This window comes from Ovis canadensis, chromosome 12, assembly GCF_042477335.2.
Source record: "Ovis canadensis isolate MfBH-ARS-UI-01 breed Bighorn chromosome 12, ARS-UI_OviCan_v2, whole genome shotgun sequence".
Taxonomy (NCBI): Eukaryota; Metazoa; Chordata; class Mammalia; order Artiodactyla; family Bovidae; genus Ovis; species Ovis canadensis.
Window position 1 is genome coordinate 70,983,502 of NC_091256.1, and position 19,711 is coordinate 71,003,212.

Genomic DNA, 19,711 nt, shown 5'->3' on the forward strand with positions numbered 1-19,711 from the left:
ACAATGGAATTAAATTAGAAACAGAAAGCTTTGGAAATTTTACTAATAGTTGAAAACTAAATAATGCAATTCAAAGAGATTAAAAGTTTTGTACTGAATGAAAATGAAGACAGAACATATCAGCATTTGTGGGATTCCGTTAAAGCAGTACTTAGGGGGAGTTTGTATCACTGAATGCCTGTATTAGAAAAATGTCTCAAATTAATGACCTCCACTTCTACCTTAAGAAATTAAAAAGCAAATTAAACCAAAGTAATTAGAAGAGAGCAAATGGTATAGACCAGTGTGGAAATTAATGTATAGAAAACAGACAAATAGTAGATAAAATCACTATAATCCAAAACTGCTTCTTTGGGAACATCAGTAAAATGGATAAAGCTTTAACCAGGCTTTCACAGTTATCATCATTACAGATTCTACAGATAATGAAAGGACAACAGGAAAGTATTATAGACAGCATTATGTCTGTAAATTTTGTAACAGGAAAAAGATTGTTCAAAGACATATACTCAGGAGTAGACAACCTGAATGGCTGTGTAATCTATTAGAAAAATTGAATTTGTCATTTAAATATTCCCCCCAAAACACCATTTAGGCCCAGATGGTGAATTCTACTAACCATTTAAGAAATAAATTATATCACTTCCATACAAACACTTGAAAAAATTGCAGAGGAGGAAGTGCTTCCTAATTTTCTTTGTGAGGCCAGCGTAACCCTTATACTTATACAAGACATAGACTTTATGAGAAAAGAAGTCTGCACAAAAATATTCCACATGCAAAAGTTTTAAATTATAGGAAATTGAATGCAATATTTTATTAAAATATATATATAATGACCAAGTAGAGTAATAATTAAGGAATGCAAGGTTAGTTTAACATTTAAAAAGCAGTAAATGTAATTCACTCTATGAACCAACTAAAAAAGAAAAACCATGTAATCATCTCTATAAATGCAAAAATAAAAACATTTAATAGTCTTAGGTCCATTCCAGATAATACCTGTGCACCACAAGATTAGAAAGGAACTTCTTCAACCCAACAAAGAGCATATCCCCCCCAAAACTACAGATAATGTATTTTTAATGATGGAAAAACCAAATGATTTCTCCCTGAGACCAGAAACAACATTGTCTACACTCACCACCTCTGTTCCACACTGTACTATAAATTCTAGACACTACAGTCAAGCAAGCAAAAAAGATAAAAGGCACCTAGAATGGAAAGGAAAAAGGAAAAGTATCTCTTTTTTCTTTTTTAAACACAACTGTTAGAAAATCTGATGGAACCTATGAAACTGCTAGAACTGCTAAGTTTTGTAAAGTTATGGGATACAGGGTCAATGTAGAAATATCAATTGCGCTTCTTTATACTAGCAACAAACAATTTGAAATTTAATACAACTCATAACCATTGACAATAGCAATATGTATGCAATACTGAAAACTACACAGCATTGCTGAGCAAAATTAGAGAACATTCAGATAAGTGAGGAGACATTCTTTGTGCGTGGGGTCAGAGACTCATTGTTGCTAAGGTGAAAGCTCTCCCCAGTTGAGTTATTGATTCCCTGCAAGCCCAGTCAGAATCTTAGCAGGCTTTTTCTGTAGAAATTGACAAGGTGATTCTGAAATTCATGTAGAAATGGCCGGGACCCAGAATATCTAAAACAACTTTGAAAAAGAAGAACAAGATTGGAGAGCTAATACTGCCTGATATCACAATTCATTGCAGAACTAAAGTAATCAAAACAGTGTAGTATTGGTATCAAGACTGAGAAATAGATCAGTGGAATAGAAGAGTCCAGAAAAAAGTCCAATAAATATATGGACAACTGAATTTTAATGCAAGTACAAAGGTAATTCATTGAAGAAAAGATAGTCTGTTAAAAAAATGATGCTGGCTCAATTGGATATATATATATAAGCAAATGAACTTCCATCTATACCTTGCACTATATACAAAAATCAAATCAAAATGAATCATAGACCTCAATGTAAAACCTGAAGTTATAAAACATGGGAGACAAAAATAGGGCAAAATCTTTGTGACCTTGATTTAGGTAAGTATTTCTTAGATACAACACCAAAAGCACAGCCCATAAAACAACACATTGATGAGTTGAACTCCATCAAATTAAAGTGTGTGCCCTTTGAAAAATACTAAGAGATGCTTAGTAAACACCTGTGGAATTGAGTTGGTTCTTCGGTCCTCCTGGTATCCTGACCTGGAACTGGGGATCATGGGCTTCTGTCTCTCTTCAGATCACAACTGTTTCAGTGGCCCTCTGTGGCCCTTATTTTTCTCACCTGTAACGTGTATGGTTTGGACCACATGATTTCCAGGGTTCCTTCCAGCTTGGACACCTAACATGTCTGTGAAACAATTGACTTGCAAAGCAATATCTACCATTAAATGTGTTTTTTAAAATAAAAATTAAAAAAAATTTAATTCATTTGGTGAAGTGGTTCTCAAATGAGGCAGTTTTGTCCCCCAGGGGACATTTGGTAGTATCTGGAGATATTTGATTGCCAAAACTAGTTAATGGCATCTAGTGGATAGATACTACCAAACAGCCTGTGATGCATAGCCAAAGTCCTCCTCATACAGAATTATCTAGTCCCAAATATCAGTAGTGCCAAGGTTAAGAAATCCTAGTATAGAGTATCTAAAATCTATTTAGCTGCTTATTATTTGAAACCTGTGTTATTATACATTCCTATGTTGAACTCGACAGACATGAGTTTGAGTAGACTCCAGGAGTTGGTGATGGACAGGGAGGCCTGCCGTGCTGCAATTCATGGGGTTGCAGAGAGTCGGACACGACTGAGCGACTGAACTGAACTGATGTTGAACATATTCTTGATAAAACAAGTTGCTTAATAAAATCCTTCGGAGAACATTGTGTCTTAGATTTTGGGGAATGTGTGTAGATGTATTTGTGAGACTCTTATTTTTGAAATAATTTTTATATAACTGTGGGGAGTTGATCAGTTTGGATATGTTGAAGTTTGTGTTCTCATACCATTTAGAAAAAAATATACATTTTTTGAAATTCCCTGGTGGTCCAGCGGTTAAGAATCCACCTTGCACTGCAGGGGACATGGGTTTGATCCTTGGTCAGGGAGTTAACATCCCACCCACATGCCACAGAAAAACGAAGCTTACTTGCTGCAACTACTGAACCCACGCACCACAACTGGAGGATCCATGTGCCAAACAAAGATCCTGCATGACACAACTAAGACCTGGCACAGCCAATAAATAAAAACTTAAAAATGGTTTTAAAACACCACCACCACCATACATGTAATTTCCCAGCCTAGTCTAGTAGAGGCCACCAGTAGAGCTTAATTTTAATGGATGAACTAAAATTTCGTTTTTGAAATAATCTGAAATTTACGTTTAAGATTTGCTAATTACAAATGGCTATTTTGCTGCCTTTTTGCCAATATTCCACAGATAGGCCGAGACCCAGGTTCTCAGATTGGAGAATTTCATCAGTTTACATGGTGATGCTTAGATGTTAGTGTGTTTTTGTTTTCTTGTTACTTTAAAAAAAAAAGAGAACCTAGGGGAGAGAGAAAATAAGTTTTAGTGGAAGAATGAAATGAACAGGGGTTTGAATTGGGTTGAGAACATTGGCCCTTAATATGTTACCTTATGAGAAGTGGTAGTTTTTCAAATAGAAGGATACTAGGAATTTTGTATATTCAGTTTGGTAAGTAGTTTGCTGCTAATACAAATATATCTACAGCTGCACCCAGAAGATTGATGTTACACAGTTGAATTTGGTCCACACATAGCCGCCTTCTACATGTTAATCCCACCTGTTGTACTGAAGGAGTACTTTCTGAGATAGAATCTATCCCTGTTTTTGTTCTAGGCCAGGAGTTGGCTGACTTTCCATCAAGGCCCCAGATAGTAAATACTTTAGGCTTTTTTTTTTGTTGTTGGCCATGCAGTCTGTGTTGCATCTATTCAGGTCTGCCTTTGTAGCATAAAAGGAACCATAAACAGTACAGAAATAAAGAAGTGTGGCCGTGTCCCAATAAAATGTAATTTACAAAAATAAGCCTGGGTCCAGCTTGTAAATTATAGTTTGCCAACCCCTGTTGTAAGCCATCAGCATTTTCTCTTTGGAACATTTGGCATTTCTGGTTAGTTTCCCAGTGGTGGCTGGTTGCAGATGGAAGAAAGAGGTACCTTGTCACTTGCAGCTGCTCTGCTGTATTGAATGGCTTTTCTTGATGATGGTGTGGGGAAAGTGGATGACAGGAGCTTTAACTGAGAAAGAGAGTTAGCTCTTTAATTCTTTAGTTAGAGTTAAAAAAAAAAAAAGGCTTGGTTCCCTTCTCCATTACAACCCATATGCAGGTGGTCAACAAATTCTAGCAAGTTTACCTTTGAAAAGTCTCTGAAATTAGGTTGTGTGTGTGTGTTTAATAGAAGTACTTATAACCTCTTGGCTGGAGCAGGGTAATACCTTCTTATCACTCTCTGCTTTTAAGGGTTCTTCTCTCTAATCCATCAACTTCCGCAGATGTTGCCAGCTACCTTTCTAAAATGAAAGTGTTATGGCACACATCTCTGCCTATAAAAAGTTACACAGTGATTCCCAGTCATTCAGAATAGTGGTTCTTAACCACTTTTTATTTCTGAGTTCCTTTGAAAATCGTTTGATAGCTACAGATCCAGGAAAATGATCTTGTGTGTGTGTGTGTGTGTGTGTTTATCACACAGTTTTCATACTTTGGGGAGCAGGGCATTTCATGGCCCTAGGGTTTAATGCATGATCTCTCAGTTAAGAAACCTTGATTTAGAGAGTAAAGTGCATGTTTCTTCCCAGGCTGTTGTTAATATTTTGTGATCTTCCTCCAGTCTGTCTTCATAGATTATTCATTTCTGTACACACACGCACACGTACATGCATGCACACTTTTTCTGCAACACATTAACCAGCATTGTCCTGACATGCCAATTTCTTCCATTCTTCTGTCTTTGCAGGTATTATTTACTCTTGTCAAGAATGTCCTTACCATTACCCTCCATCTGCCCAACATTTGCTTGTTAAGGCTCATCTCAAATATCAGGTTCTCTGTGAAAGCCATCCTCACCTTTCCTCCTTGACAGACATAAGTAAATATGGAGGAATTATAGTGACTGAGACTTGCAGAGAATCCTTCCCTTTGGAAGGGAAAGGTATGGATAAGGATGGAAGAAGGAAAATTCTAGGAGAGAGTTCCTTACTCATAAGAGATATTCCTCCTCTTAACCTCCGTGAGCCTGTTTCCTAAGTTGAATGTAATAATATTTATCTCAGGGGGCTATTAAAATCAATGAAGAATGTCTCAATCCCTATAGCACCTCAGTCTTTATGCAGGCAATTCCCTTCCTCTGGTCACTGGGTGGCCCCAGGATGCAGGAGCAAACATCTTCGGAGATCCAGTACTCTCGGTTCTTAATAAAATGTCTGAATGGAAAACTAGGCTGTAAATCTAGTAATACAAGATTGCTTGAAATCCTTCTGCCAAAATTGTGGTAAGGTGTGTGTTGTAAGCTACAAGTTGCTATGCTAATATTTATATTGTTACAGGCATTGCTGCTTTTAAAAGGCCAGTGGGTCTTTGCTACTAAAGTATGTGATGCTTTTTTTTGGCTAGTCAGTTGCTGCTAGAATAGAGCCCCATCTTTCGCAAATTAACACTTATGGTTTTCACTGTTCGGTGAATGACTGGGAGGGTGTATGACCTGATAATTTGTAATTTTGCTGGGCACATATTGGTCCTAGTCTGCCACTGGTAGGCACATTTGTTATTCTCTGGGTTTTTTTGTGTAGAAACTTTTGATGCGAGAACTGTTTGTACTGCAGGAGGCAACTATTTCTGGTGATCAAAGAGAAGTAGAAGAGAGTACATCTAGAAAGAGGAATTTGGGGTAAATTGTAAGATTCTGTGGTGGGTTAATAAATTCATGATGTAGAAGAGTCTGCTTTGCAACTTGCAAATAACTAGAGATTGAGTTCAGTTCAGTTCAGTCGCTCAGTCGTGTCCAACTCCTTGCAACCCCATGAATCACAGCATGCCAGGACTCTGTCCATCACCAATTCCCGGAGTTCACTCAAACTCATGTCCATCAAGTCAGTGATGCCATCCAGCCATCTCATCCTCTGTCATCCCCTTCTCCTCCTGCCCCCAATCCTTCCCAGCATCAGGGTCTTTTCCAGTGAGTCAACTCTTCGCATGAGGTGGCCAAAATACTGGAGTTTCAGCTTCAGCATCAGTCCTTCCAATGAACACCCAGGACTGATCTCCTTTAGGATGGACTGGTTGGATCTCCTTGCAGTCCAAGGGACTCTCAAGAGTCTTCTCCAACACCACAGTTCAAAAGCATCAATTCTTTGGCACTCAGCTTTCTTCACAGTCCAACTCTCACATCCATACATGACCACTGGAAAAACCATAGCCTTGACTAGATGGACCTTTGTTGGGAAAGTAATATCTCTGCTTTTGAATATGGTATCTAGGTTGGTCATAACTTTCCTTCTAAGGGGTGAGCATCTTTTAATTTGATGGCTGCAGTCACCATCGGCAGTGGTTTTGGAGCCCCAAGAATCAAGTCTGACACTGTTTCTGTTTCCCCATCTATTCCCCATGAAGTGATGGGACCGGATGCCATGATCTTCGTTTCCTGAATGTTGAGCTTTAAGCCAACTTTTTGCCTCTCCTCTTTCACTTTCGTCAAGAGGCTTTTTAGTTCCTCTTCACTTTCTGCTATAAGGGTGGTGTCATCTGCATATCTGAGGTTATTGAGATTTCTCCCGGCAATCTTGATTCCAGCTTGTGCTGCTTCCAGCCCAGTGTTTCTCATGATGTGCTCTGCATATAAGGTAAATAAGCTGGGTGACAACATACAGCCTTGATGTACTCCTTTTCCTATTTGGAACCAGTCTGTTGTTCCATGTCCAGTTCTAAGTGTTGCTTCCTGGCCTGCATATAGGTGTCTCAAGAGGCAGGTCAGGTGGTCTGGTATTCCCATCTCTTTCAGAATTTCCCACATCATTTCAGGGTTTTTAAGAATCATTGAAAGTCTGTTGGAGTAAAAAAAATTAGTTATACTTTAATGTGCTGTATACTATAGTAACATTCTCAAATTTGAGGATATTTCAAGATGTCTTGGGACAGATCACTCTTAAACATTGAGGATCTGTTGTACTTGAAGTAATTACACAGGTACCCATTTGTTGAGGTTTATGAATTCAACAGGAATGTCTTTCTATCACTGTGTATGTGTGTATATCTTCTTAATGAGACTTGTAAGATCCTGTAATTTAATAGTCCCATTTATAAGGACTGTCTTTTTATTGCCTCCAGTCCAAGCTTTTGTTTTTACTGTGGCAAACGTTGCCCTTTATACCAGCTTCTCCAGACTCACTTCCTGATGCTTCCCATGACTCTTTTTTACATTTTACCCTCTAATTATATTGTACTCCACTATTGACGGTTCCCTGAATGCCAGTGACAAAGGATTTCACTGTCCCTAGCCTTTGTACATGGTGTTTTCCTTTGTCATCATGTTTACGTAATGAACTTCTATTAGAAGTGAAAAGAGAGAAACCAGATATTTTACCCTCTACCACTCCCACATTTCCACAGTGCTTAAACATCCAGTTAAGGATTAGTAGGAAGAGGGTAATTTGGCATTGTAGAAAGCACCAAGGATTAGCAAATAGAAGGCTTGTGTTTAAGAGCTACCTGTCCCTTTAATGATGTGAGCTTGGCCAGATCACATGACCTCCCTCCCATTAGATTGTTGTCTAGCTGTAAAATCAGGAGATTGGAATAAAGCAAAGGGTTAGCAAACTCACCCACTCCTTCTTTCCTTTACTTCCATTTTTCTTCCCTTCCCTTTTTATTCTTGCACATTTGAAGGATACAGTGGTTTCATGTTGCTTTATAGTAAATTACTACAGCAGTGATTCTCCTAGGGAGTTGGAAGGATAAGGGCATTCCCTGGGTTGAGAGGGGCAAATATTAAAATAAAGGAAGACCTGGAGCTTTGAAATGTACTCCAAGTGGAGATCTCCAAAGTACCTTTCCACCTCTTAAATAATGTTCATCTGTGTTATTCTTGGTAGTAAGTAGCATGAGGCAGAAATATTTGAGGGTTTATGTAGCTTAGTTCCAGAACACTGTTCACGAGATGGATTCTGGCTCTGAGGTTGAAAGTGACACTAAATAAATGGCCACTAACGCCATCTATTGGTGGAAAGAGTTATACTTTTTATTAGAAATGTACCTTATTCTTTGAAATTTTGCAAGTTGAAGATTTTGGGGACTTCCCCACTGGTTCAGTGGTAACAAATCTGCCTGCAGTACAGAGAAACAGGAAATGCAGGTTCAATTCCTGGGTTGGGAACATCCCTTGGAGAAGGAGATGGCAACCCACTCCAGTATTCATGCCTGGAAATGGACCGAGGAACCTATTGGGCTGCTGTCCATGGGGTCACAAAGAGTTGGACGTGACTGATCATACACACACTATGAAATGAAGATTTTAAGGCCAAGAAAGTTTTGTATAACTCAGAAGAACTTGTAGGATTCCCTCCACTTTTTACTTTGAAAGACTTTCAAACCAAAAAGAAAATTATGAGAGTAGTAAAGAAAGCTCCTGTTTACCCTCTATACAAATTCACCAATTTTCAACATTTTGCCCTGTTTACTTTGTAATTGATTTATTTCTCCCTCATACACACATATATGCTGTTTTTCTGAAATATTTGGGATTAGTTTTCATACCTCATACTCTTAATACTTCAATTATATTTCTTAACAGCAAATTTATTTTTTTTATATGACCACAATATAGTTATTGAATACAGGAAACTGATACAGTACTTTGATTTGCAGTCTGTATTCTGGTTTCTGAATTGCCCCCAATAACGTCTTTATAGCACTTATTGTAGTCCAGTACAGCGGGTGTAGTTATCATGTGTCTTGGTGTTTTCTTTCATTTGTAATGGTTCCTCGGGTTTTCTTAGTGTCTCATAACAGTGGCATTTTTAAAAGACTGCATCTGTAGACCATACTTCAGTTTAGGTTTGCCTATTTCTTTGAGATTAGGTTCAGGATATGGGTGAATTTAACTCAGATGACCATTATATCTACTACTGTGGGCAGGAATCCCTTGGAAGAAATGGAGTAGCCATCATAGTCAACAAAAGAGTCCGAAATGCAGTCTTAAAAATGACAAAATGATCTCTGTTCGTTTCCAAGGTAAACCATTCAATATCACGGTAATTCCAAGTCTATGCCCTGACCAGTAACGCTGAAGAAGCTGGAGTTGAACGGTTCTATGAAGACCTACAAGACCTTTTAGAACTAACACCCCCAAAAGATGTCCTTTTCATTATAGGAGACTGGAATGCAAAAGTGGGAAGTCAAGAAACACCTGGAGTAACAGGCAGATTTGGTCTCGGAGTACAGAATGAAGCAGGGCAAAGGCTAATAGAGCTTTGCCAAGAGAACACACTGGTCATGGCAAACACTCTCTTCCCACAACACAAGAGAAGACTCTACACATGGACATCACCAGATGGTCAATACTTAAATCAGACTGATTATATTCTTTGCAGCCAGAGATGGAGAAGCTCTATACAGTGATCAAAAACAAGATGGAGAGTTGACTGTGGCTCAGATCATGAACTCCTTATTGCCAAATTCAGACTTAAATTGAAGAAAATAGGGAAAACCACTAGACCATTCAGGTATGACCTAAATCAAATCCCTTACGATTACACAGTGGAAGTGAGATAGATTCAAGGGATTAGATCTAATAGACAGAGTGCCTGATGAACTATGGAAGGAGGTTCGTGACATTGTACAGGAGACAGGGATCAAGACCATCCCCCAAAACAAGAAATGCAGAAAAGCAAAATGGCTGTCTGAGGAGGTCTTACAAATAGCTGTGAAAAGAAGAGAAGCGAAAAGCAAAGGAGAAAAGGAAAGATATACCCATCTGAATGCAGAGTTCCAAAGAATAGCAAGGAGAGATAAGAAAACTTTCCTCAGTGATCAGTGCAAATAAACAGAGGTAAACAATAGAATGGGAAAGACTAGAGATCTCTTCAAGAAAATTAGAGATACCAAGGGAACATTTCATGCAAAGATGGGCTCGATAAAGGACAGAAATGGTATGGACCTAACAGATGCAGAAGATATTAAGAAGAGGTAGCAAGAATACACAGAAGAACTGTACAGGAAAGATCTTCATGACCCAGATAATCACAATGGTGTGATCACTCACCTAGAGCCAGACATCCTGGAATGTGAAGTCAAGTGGGTTTTAGGAAGCATCACCAAGAACAAAGCTAGTGGAGGTGATGGAATCGTGGAGAGCTCAAAGCCAGTTGAGCTCTTTCAAATCCTGAAAGATGATGCTGTGAAAGTGCTGCACTCAATATGCCAGCAAATTTGGAAAATTCAGCAGTGGCCACAGGACTGGAAAAGGTCAGTTTTCATTCCAATCCCAAAGAATGCTCAAACTACCACACAATTGCACTTATCTCACATGCTAGTAAAGTAATGCTTAAAATTCTCCAAGCCAGACATCAGCAATACATGAACCATGAACTTCCAGATGTTCAAGCTGGTTTTAGAAAAGGCAGAGGAACCAGAGATCATATTGCCAACATCCGCGGATCATGGAAAAAGCAAGAGAGTTCCAGAAAAACATCTGCTTCTGCTTTATTGACTATGCCAAAGCCTTTGACGGTGTGGATCACAATCAACTGTGGAAAATTCTGAGAGATGGGACTACCAGACCACCTGACCTGCCTCTTGAGAAATCTGTATGCAGGTCAGAAGCAACAGTTAGAACTGGACATGGAACAACAGACTGGTTCCAAATAGGAAAAGGAGTACGTCAAGGCTGTATATTGTCACCCTACTTATTTAACTTATATGCAGAGTACATCATGCAAAATGCTGGGCTGGATGAAGTACAAGCTGGAATCAAGATTGCCAGGAGAAATCTCAATAACCTCAGATATGCAGATGACACCACCCTTATGGCAGAAAGTGAAAAGGAACTGGAAAGCCTCTTGATGAAAGTGAAAGACAGTGAAAAGTTGGCTTAAAGCTCAACATTCAGAAAACTAAGATCATGGCATCTGGTCCAGTCACCTCATGGCAAATAGATGGGGAAACAATGAGATACTTTATTTTGGGGGGCTCCAAAATCACTGCAGATAGTGACTGCAGCCATGAAATTAAAAGGCACTTATACCTTGGAAGAAAAGTTTGACCAACCTAGACCGCATATTAAAAAGCAGAGATACATTACTTTGCCAACAAAGGTCCATCTAGTCAGAGCTATGGTTTTTCCTGTGGTCATATATGGATGTGTGAGTTGGACTATAAAGATAGCTGAGCTCTGAAGAATTGGTGCTTTTGAACTGTGGTATTGGAGAAGACTTTTGAGAGTCCCTTGGACTGCGAGGAGATCCAACGAGTCAATCCTAAAGGAAATCAGTCCTGAATATTCATTGGAAGGACTGATGTTGAAGCTGAAACTCCAATAATTTGGCCACCTGATATGAAGAACTGACTCACTGGAAAAGACCCTGATGGTGGGAAAGATTGAAGGCAGGAGAAGGGGATGATAGAGGTTGAGATGGTTGGATGGCAACACTGACTTAATGGACATACATTTGATTAAACTCCAGGAGTTGATGATGGGCAGGGAGGCTTGGCATGCTGCAGTCCATGGGGTCGCAAAGAGTCGGACACGACTGAGCGACTGAACTGAACTGAACTGTGCAGTCGCAGCTCCTAAGTGGTGTGTCCCAGAGTATCCCATGAGAGACACACGATGTCTGTCTGCTCCTCAGGTCAAGGCGTTGTCCAGTTTCATCACAGTATACTTGCTTATTTTTCCTCTTGCAGCTAATAAGCAGTCTGTGAGAAGACACTGGTTTTTTGGGTTTGTTTTTTGTGTTTTTGTTTTTTTGTTTTACTTTTCAAAAATTGAAGTCTTTGTGGGAAAATTTAAAATATACCGGTAAGCCAAAGTTAGGGAAAACTTGATGTGTAAACCTGGAGACAGCCACATTTTAGTCTGTTGGTACAAGTTCTCTTCTATGCTGCAGTGATAATGACAGCCGAAAGGGATTATACCTCAAATGCCCGTTTTGTCACATTGCTTTATTGATTTAGCAGTAAGTTGTGGACATTTCTGCATGTGTCCTTGAGGATTTGTTCTTTAGTGACTGCATGGTATTCCATTGCCTATGGATCGTTCAGTGGTGTTCAATCAGCCTCACATTTCAGGTTTAAGAATCTCCTGAATGTCCAGGCTGTTTAATTGTCCTCCTTTTTATTTATTCCTTTTTGAAAAAATCTTTTTGGCTTGTGGGATCTTAGTTCCCTGACTGGGGATTGAACCCAGGCCCTCGACTATGAGACCGCAGAGTCCCCACCACTGGGCCGCCAGGGAATTCCCTGCCCTTGTCTATAGACCCTTTTCCCTCGTGTCTTAAGGGAGGCTCTGCTGTACTGTTGCCCCGCCTGAAATCTTGGCTTGGACATAGAGTTCTGATGCCTGCCTTGCTCCTGCCACACTGACTCACCATGCTGTTTTTCTCTCCCACTGTTTGAATACTAACAGGCTGAGTTCCTTTCTCTAATCATTTCTAGGCCTACAACAACACACTTTTGCCAAATACGTAAATGTACTTCTGATTAAGTTGACTTGTCTTTATGCTTTATTTGCTAATATTGTGCAGTATGTTTGTTTGTTTTTTCAAATAACATATAGTCTTATGAATTAAATGGACGTTTACAGGCTAGTCTTCTGAGTTGAGCCTCTGACCAGAATGCACACAGACCCACCAAAACACAAAAACAGATGTTTGAGGGACAGTGTATCTTTTTGCCTGGAGCGTCCGTTCTGTTAATGGAATTTTGGGCCAAGTCATATAGGAGATCTTGGAGCTCTTTATTATTATTATTTTTTAATTATTTGGCTGCACTGGGTCTTAGTTGCTGTACACGGGATCTTCGATCTTCCTTGCAGCACGCACGATCTTTAATTGTGGCATGTGGAATCTCATTCCTTGAACAGGGATCAAATCTGGGGCCCCTGTATTGGGAGCGCAGAGTCGTAGCCACTGGACCACCGGGGAAATCCCCTCTTAAGTATTAGAATCTTGGTAGATTATGAACATTTTATGCTAGAGATTGAGTATAACCTTTAAAGGCATTACTTAATAGATTTTTCCCCTTTAATATCTAATTTGAAAGCCTCTCCTCCCTTACAGATAGATAGTTTTAGGCCGTTTAGGTACACAGAAATACAACTTTTCTGTGCACCCGTGGGCCAGTTTATAAATGGTTCATCCCATTATATGTACAATTTAGTAGAAATGCAACAAAATTATATCTGAAAAACTTATATTGAGTCTTTAGATGTGAGGTTTAAGTGGGCTAGTTTGTTTTCATCATTGCCTGTAATGTATGCTTTAACCCTACTTCAGGAAGGCTGTTAAAGTGGCAGTGTGCTAAGTGAAATACTTTTCTGCTATCCCTGTCTTCTTCCTTCTAATTTAAGGTCTCAGCTTACTTTGTTTTGAAAATAATCTTTCTCACACATCTTAAATATGTATCTAAAGTATTTCTAAATAAAATACATGCCTGGAAAAAAACATAGAGATGTTTAAACTTAAACAATAATTTGGTAAGTGATCAAGTAAACAGTCTTGCTGGGAAACAGTTTATTAAGTTCTTTTGACAGAAGATTTCTAAATATGTAGATTAATTTAAACACTGTCTCTTTTTTCCCCCGCAACCTGGGTGGTGTGTGAAATTGCTAAACCTGTCTTTGTGGTTGGCTTACAGTGATTGAAGCTTCTCCAGCACATCTTGTTTTTCTTACAGTTTCAGGGTGTTCTTGTCCATGTGAATTACTGTTGTTTGAAAATGCTTGTTATCCTTTGATTAAGAATTAAGTATAGCTTAGAATATTTTATCACTTATTCTGCACTACTAAGGACACATGGGATAATTTCAGTGGACTTTTGAATAAATTTATAAAATAATTTATAACATTCATGTTTAATTTACACTTGGAAGTTAGTCAGCCAGCATGCAAAGTGGTGTCTCTCCTAAGAGACCTCTCATCATTAAATGCAGTGATTTAGTGTTGCAGACTGTTTTGTAGGTTTATCTCCTTCTTGTGCTGAAAGATAGCAGTTATTATTACATAGCACTTCTAAGAATATTTTTTATGTAAAAAAAATTTTTATTGTTCAGTAAATTTCCAGTGTACTTGTGTCTTAAAATATGCTTTCAAAATGGTTCATTTAGAGGCATGGTTTACCATTTTTTCTAATTCATTAATTTATATTGTAATTTTCACATGCTTCTGGAATTTTAAAGAAGAGTCATTTGAGATCTGCCTCTTCCTCTCCTTATGATTTTTTATGGGTTTTTTTTGCGGGGGAAGGGGGTGAGTTGCTTGTTTTTATGTTTGTTTTGTTTTGTTTTAAGCCCATCACTGATAGATGGACTTTGAGCCTCTGTCTAAATATTAGCAAAGTTCCTTGCCCAACGCCTTACAGCTGGCTGGCAAGTGCCCAAGCTAGAATTTGAGCCCAGGGCTTTCCAACTCCAAAATTTGTGTTCTTGCTATTACACTCACCATTTCTACATGCATTGAGTTTTTCCTATTTGATTACATTTAATTCTCCCAAAATCACTTTGAGGTACACTTTATTGTTTCTTATTACTATGCATGAGTTGTCAGTCTTGTCCGACTCTTTGCAACCCATGGACTGTAGCCTCCAGGCTCCTCTCTTCATGAGATTATTCCAGCAAGAATACTAGAGTGGGTTGCTGTATCCTCCTCCAGGGGATCTTCCTGACCCAGGGATCAAACTTGTGTCTACTCCATCTCCTGCACTGACAGGCAGGTTCTTTACCACTGAGCCACCCGTGAAGCCCATTGTCTCTTATTTATACACAGAGAAATCAAAGTTCAGAGATTACATAATTTACCCAACAGCACATACCTAGTCAAAGTTCTAGAATTAGTATTAATATCTTATGGTTTTCCCACTGAACTACTCTCACGACCCCTCAGGGTGGGTGAAGCCAGTGTTCACAAATGAATATGAATTTTGTTAGAATTTTTTTCTCTTAAATGTCATCTGAAGTTGCCATTTTCACAGCATCAGGGATTCTGAATTAGAAGCTGGTGATGGAGGGTGAAGGTGATGGCAGTTAAGGGGATAGAGTGTGATCAGGGGATTTTTATACAACTGGGAGACTAGGCGAGGGTCCTGGAGAGCAGAGATTGGAGAAGCCTGGGTAGGAAAGGGGTCTGCACATCATTTCAGGTGCTTCGCTGTTCTTGGCAGAAGGTAAGAGTGTGTTTTTTACTACTCACCTTCTGTAAAGCTCAGTGGCATACCCCTGGCATGGTAATCCTTGAAATACTGGTTTTAGTTTGCTAAGGTCATTTCCCTACTCAGAAAACTTGAATGGTTCCTAGCGCCTTTCCTTTCCAATCTAAATTCCTCCTTTTAATGGTTGAGACCATCTGCAGTCTGGTCCTGTCCCTTCTTTGAACCTTTTCAGAATAACTCAGAAACGTTGTCCCCCCTAAGCAAGTCTGTCCACATCATACTTTCTCTCTGGGCCACCTTTGGTTTTAAATTTGCACCCTTGGTGGTGGTGTTTTACTTCCCCTTTCTCTTCAAACCCTTCAACCTGTCTTATCTGGTAAACCTAAAGATATTTCCTCCTCTAGAAATCATGTGACTCTTGAAGCTGAATCACTGTGTAATAAGTTGTAGTATTCCCCGATTTCTTCTGTTTCCCCTCTAGTCATATTATAAATCTGCTCAGAGGAAGAAAAAACTTTTAGATTCTCTTTTTTGAACGCCCCCTTCCCTCATTGTGTCCCCCTACCTTCCCTCTCTACTCCTTTGCCCTCTCTTTTTCACCTCCTTCCTCCCCACCCCAAGTTTTTGTTCTATCTGTGCATCAGTTTATCCATCTTTGCTGTCTTTTGTTTTTCTGTCCATCCATCCTCCTTCCCTTTTTCTTCTTCTAGCTGCCTGTTCCTACTGTGTAAGCTTAGGCAAGTTACCTTTCCACTCATCTCTAAAAACAGGGATATAATGTAATAACTTTGTAGGATTTGTTTTGATCATTGAGTGAATTTTTAGTGGAAGAGTGCTTAGAGCAGGACCTACTGGATAGCAGGCACTCCGTAAATGTTAGCTTTGATTTGTTATTGTTGCAGTGTTTTGTGTATTTCAATGTATAAAACAAAATGATAGGATTGTCTATAAAAGAAGTAATTTTTTTACATAAACGCAGGTCATTATTTTAAAAAGTTATAAAATAGAGGTTAATTTTAAACTTATAAACACATTGACAATCTAAAATCACTAATCATCCTAATCACAGTTGACGTAAATATTTATATTTTGATTTTGACAGTGAGAACTTATTTTCGGACTTCCACATTGCCTGGGTTGAAGGAATGTTACTTCCGACAAATTTTGTTTCCTTCATCTACTTTGGGTTCCAGGAGCCTCATTGGCTTGTTTACGTGTTTTATGTGAATATCTCGTCTTGAAGGTCTTGGACCTTGCTGGTAATATAAATTCAATTGCTGTGTTTATGCTGGAGCATGCCTAGGATAACAGATTTTCATTTCATTTCGTAGGCACCCTCCTCCAGCCACCATATTAAGCCCAGGCAAAGACATGCAGGTACTTCTCTTTCTGTACCAGAATTTTTTAATAAACCATCTTGTCACTGATTGGGCAGACTATCAGTCTCTCTGGTTTTATTCTAGTTAAACTTGTGTGTGGATGGGGTAGAGAGGATAGTGTGTGCGTCTCAGTCCTCATCTCTTGGTTGCTTTTTCTGTTCAACTGGTGTCAGAGTCCAAGCCCCCATCTCTAAATATCCCTTGTTGTCGTTTCTTAGCCATGTTGCTAGAAATAGAAATGTGTGCTGTTGTTTTTTTTAAAACCCACAGCTGCGCCAGCTCATCGTTGCTGTACTTAGGCCCTTCTCTAGTTGTGGCGAGTGGGGGCTGCTCTAGCTGTGGATGCATGAGCTTCTTGTTGCGGTGGCTTCTCTTGTTATGGCGCACAGGCTTAGTGGCCCCACACCATGTGGAATCTTCCGAGACTGGGGATCGAACCCATGTCCCCTGCTCTGGCAGGCGGATTCTTAACCACTCAACCATCAGGGAAGTCCTGTATTCATTTAAATGTGTATATTATTGTGTGCACTGATTATTTGATTGCCATTATGCCGGTATGTTTATTGTTAATTGGACATTTATTTAATGTTGTCATGAAAACAACTGCTTTGTTCAATCATTGATTCATGTTTCACAGATAGGTGCTTAAGTTAGGCAGTTAAGGTCAGTATTGTGTTTATGTGCCTGAGTGCAAAGATGAAAAATCATGGTTTTTCTGTTGTGTTTTGTTTTCAATATGGGTCCTTGACATCAAGAAGCTCAAAGTTCATTATGGAGAGATACATCAATCAGTGAGAAAATAGAGCAATAGAATTTTGACAAAAGAGCAGTGGAAGCATAAAGGAAGGAGACTGATGACCTCTTTGTGGGAGGCATTGGGGACCTCATACAACCCTGGATGGATGTATATCACAACCTCTTTCTTTTTATTTCTTTTGTAATAACTTGAACTTGTTATAAACAAAAACCCAAAGATAATCTTGTTTTGTGCTCTAGTAGAAATGATTTGAAGAGGCAACCACATTCTTTACTAAACTTCTCTCAAAATGGCTCAGTATCAGTCATGTCGAAGACAAAATTGTCTTTTTTTGTTACTCATCAGTGTTTTTTGATGGCTGTAATTATTGAAACAAAGTATTGGGGGATTTGGGACTAATCTCTAATTTTCTTAAATAAAAAAGAAGGCGCTGAAAGTTTAGCTGTCATACATGCTGAAAGTGCTGTGATATACAGGCCATTCAAGCCTTGTGCCTTCCATGTAAACTAAAGTGTGTGTCGCTCAGTCGTGTCCAACCCTTTGCAGCCCCATGGACTGTAGCCCACCAGGCTCCTCTGTCCATGGGATTTTCCAGGCAAGAGTACTGGAGTGGGTTGTCATGCCCTCCTCATTGTCATATAAAATGTGTCTTTAATATTTATTTAAAAATAAATTTTAAAGGAAAGCAAGTGCTATGACGTCTTATAAATATTGAGTTTCTATTTTGGTGTTTTAATTTCACCATATTGCTTTTTTTTCTTATGAAATTTATATGATCATGATAAGATTTAGGTTCTGTGGTTGAAATTGTCATTTCTATTTTCATATTTTTCCTTATAATTGTCTATTTGAATTTTTTAATGTGATTATGTACAAAGGCATTAAGGTCACTTTTGGTTTTCACTGTTGTAAATAGTGTTTGTTTGAATAACTTTTAATCTATGTAGTTTTTTCTTCTTCTCCAGAGTTTTAGTGAGATTAATTTTTGTTACTGAGCATTTAAGCCAGCATGTATAAGCGTATCAATTCTGTATTATCTGAATGTTTCCAAAGAAATTGCGCTAATGAATTGCATTTCACTATTTTCCTTATAGTTGCTTAACTCTTCTAAAGTATATTTTGTAAAATTACTAAGTGTTTTTAACATAATATTCCTAGTGATGATAGCATAAATTATTTTAGAAAACAATACATAACTGGTATTATGATAGGAGATTAATTAGTGAGAAGTTGTCACTTTAACTTTACCCTCTTGGTATTTTTGTTTTGAATAAAACAATTTTCTCTCCTAAAAAAATAAAATGAAAAGTATTGGGCTTCTTGATGGAGATACTATTGAGAAGGTGAAGGGTTAGGAGACTGAATGATTTTGCCTCTTATTTAATAATCTGGTTTGGGCTTCCCTAGTGGCTCAGCTAGGTAAGAAACCACCTTCAATGTGGGAGACCTAGGTTCGATCTCTGGGTGGGAAGATCCCCTGGAGAAGGGAACAGCTACCCACTCCAGTATTGTGGCCTGGAGAATTCCATGGACTGTATAGTCCCTGGAGTCGCAGAGTTGGACACGACTGAGCGCCTCCACTTTCTTTTTTTTCTTTCTTTCTTGTGACCTCAAGCAAGGAGCTAAATCTGCATATTTCAGGTTTTGTATTTGAGGATTATATTGCTTGGAAAGAAGCAGTATTGATGTTTGGGGATTATATTGAAGCACTATGCCTGTCTGGAGATTTAAACCCTTCTATAGAAGTTTCAGAAGAGAATAGTAGGAAATAATTTAACTAAGAAAAGCACTTCTGTGATGTTGGTGTTTACTGTGAATGATTGTGCTGTTTATACATAGTACTGGGAAAAGTAAATAATATTAAAGCATGTATTTGTCTTATCCAATTTGAACATTTTTGTGTGCAAAGCACAGAAATGTATTGAGGCACATGTTGTAAAAATTAACCCATGCCTGTTTCTTGGGGCTTGCAGTGTTTTTATGGTATTGTATGAGGCTTTGTTGTACTTGAACGCTGTTAAATTCTATTGACGTGTAGTACATTTGTACGTGATTATTAGAATAAGACTTTCATTAAGGTATGCTTGCTGCCTTTCATTTCACATAGTGGTTTTAAATATGACAGCTTTCATTAGGATATTTGAATTACTTTTTAATTAAATGCAGGCAGAT

The 19,711-nt window shown here is 38.6% G+C and overlaps 1 protein-coding gene across 4 annotated transcripts in view; it reads left to right on the forward strand.

The window, feature by feature from the left end:
• RALGPS2 (Ral GEF with PH domain and SH3 binding motif 2) overlaps positions 1-19,711 on the forward strand; it is a 160,102-nt gene that overhangs the window by 20,099 nt on the left and 120,292 nt on the right. For 2 of the 4 annotated variants that reach the window (XM_069546169.1, XM_069546172.1), the window contains exon 2: positions 16,735-16,780. The exons of the other annotated variants lie outside the window; for them this stretch is intronic. The gene's annotated coding sequence lies outside the window, so the exon portion shown is untranslated. The remainder of the gene's footprint in view (positions 1-16,734; positions 16,781-19,711) is intronic. 4 annotated transcript variants of the gene reach the window in all.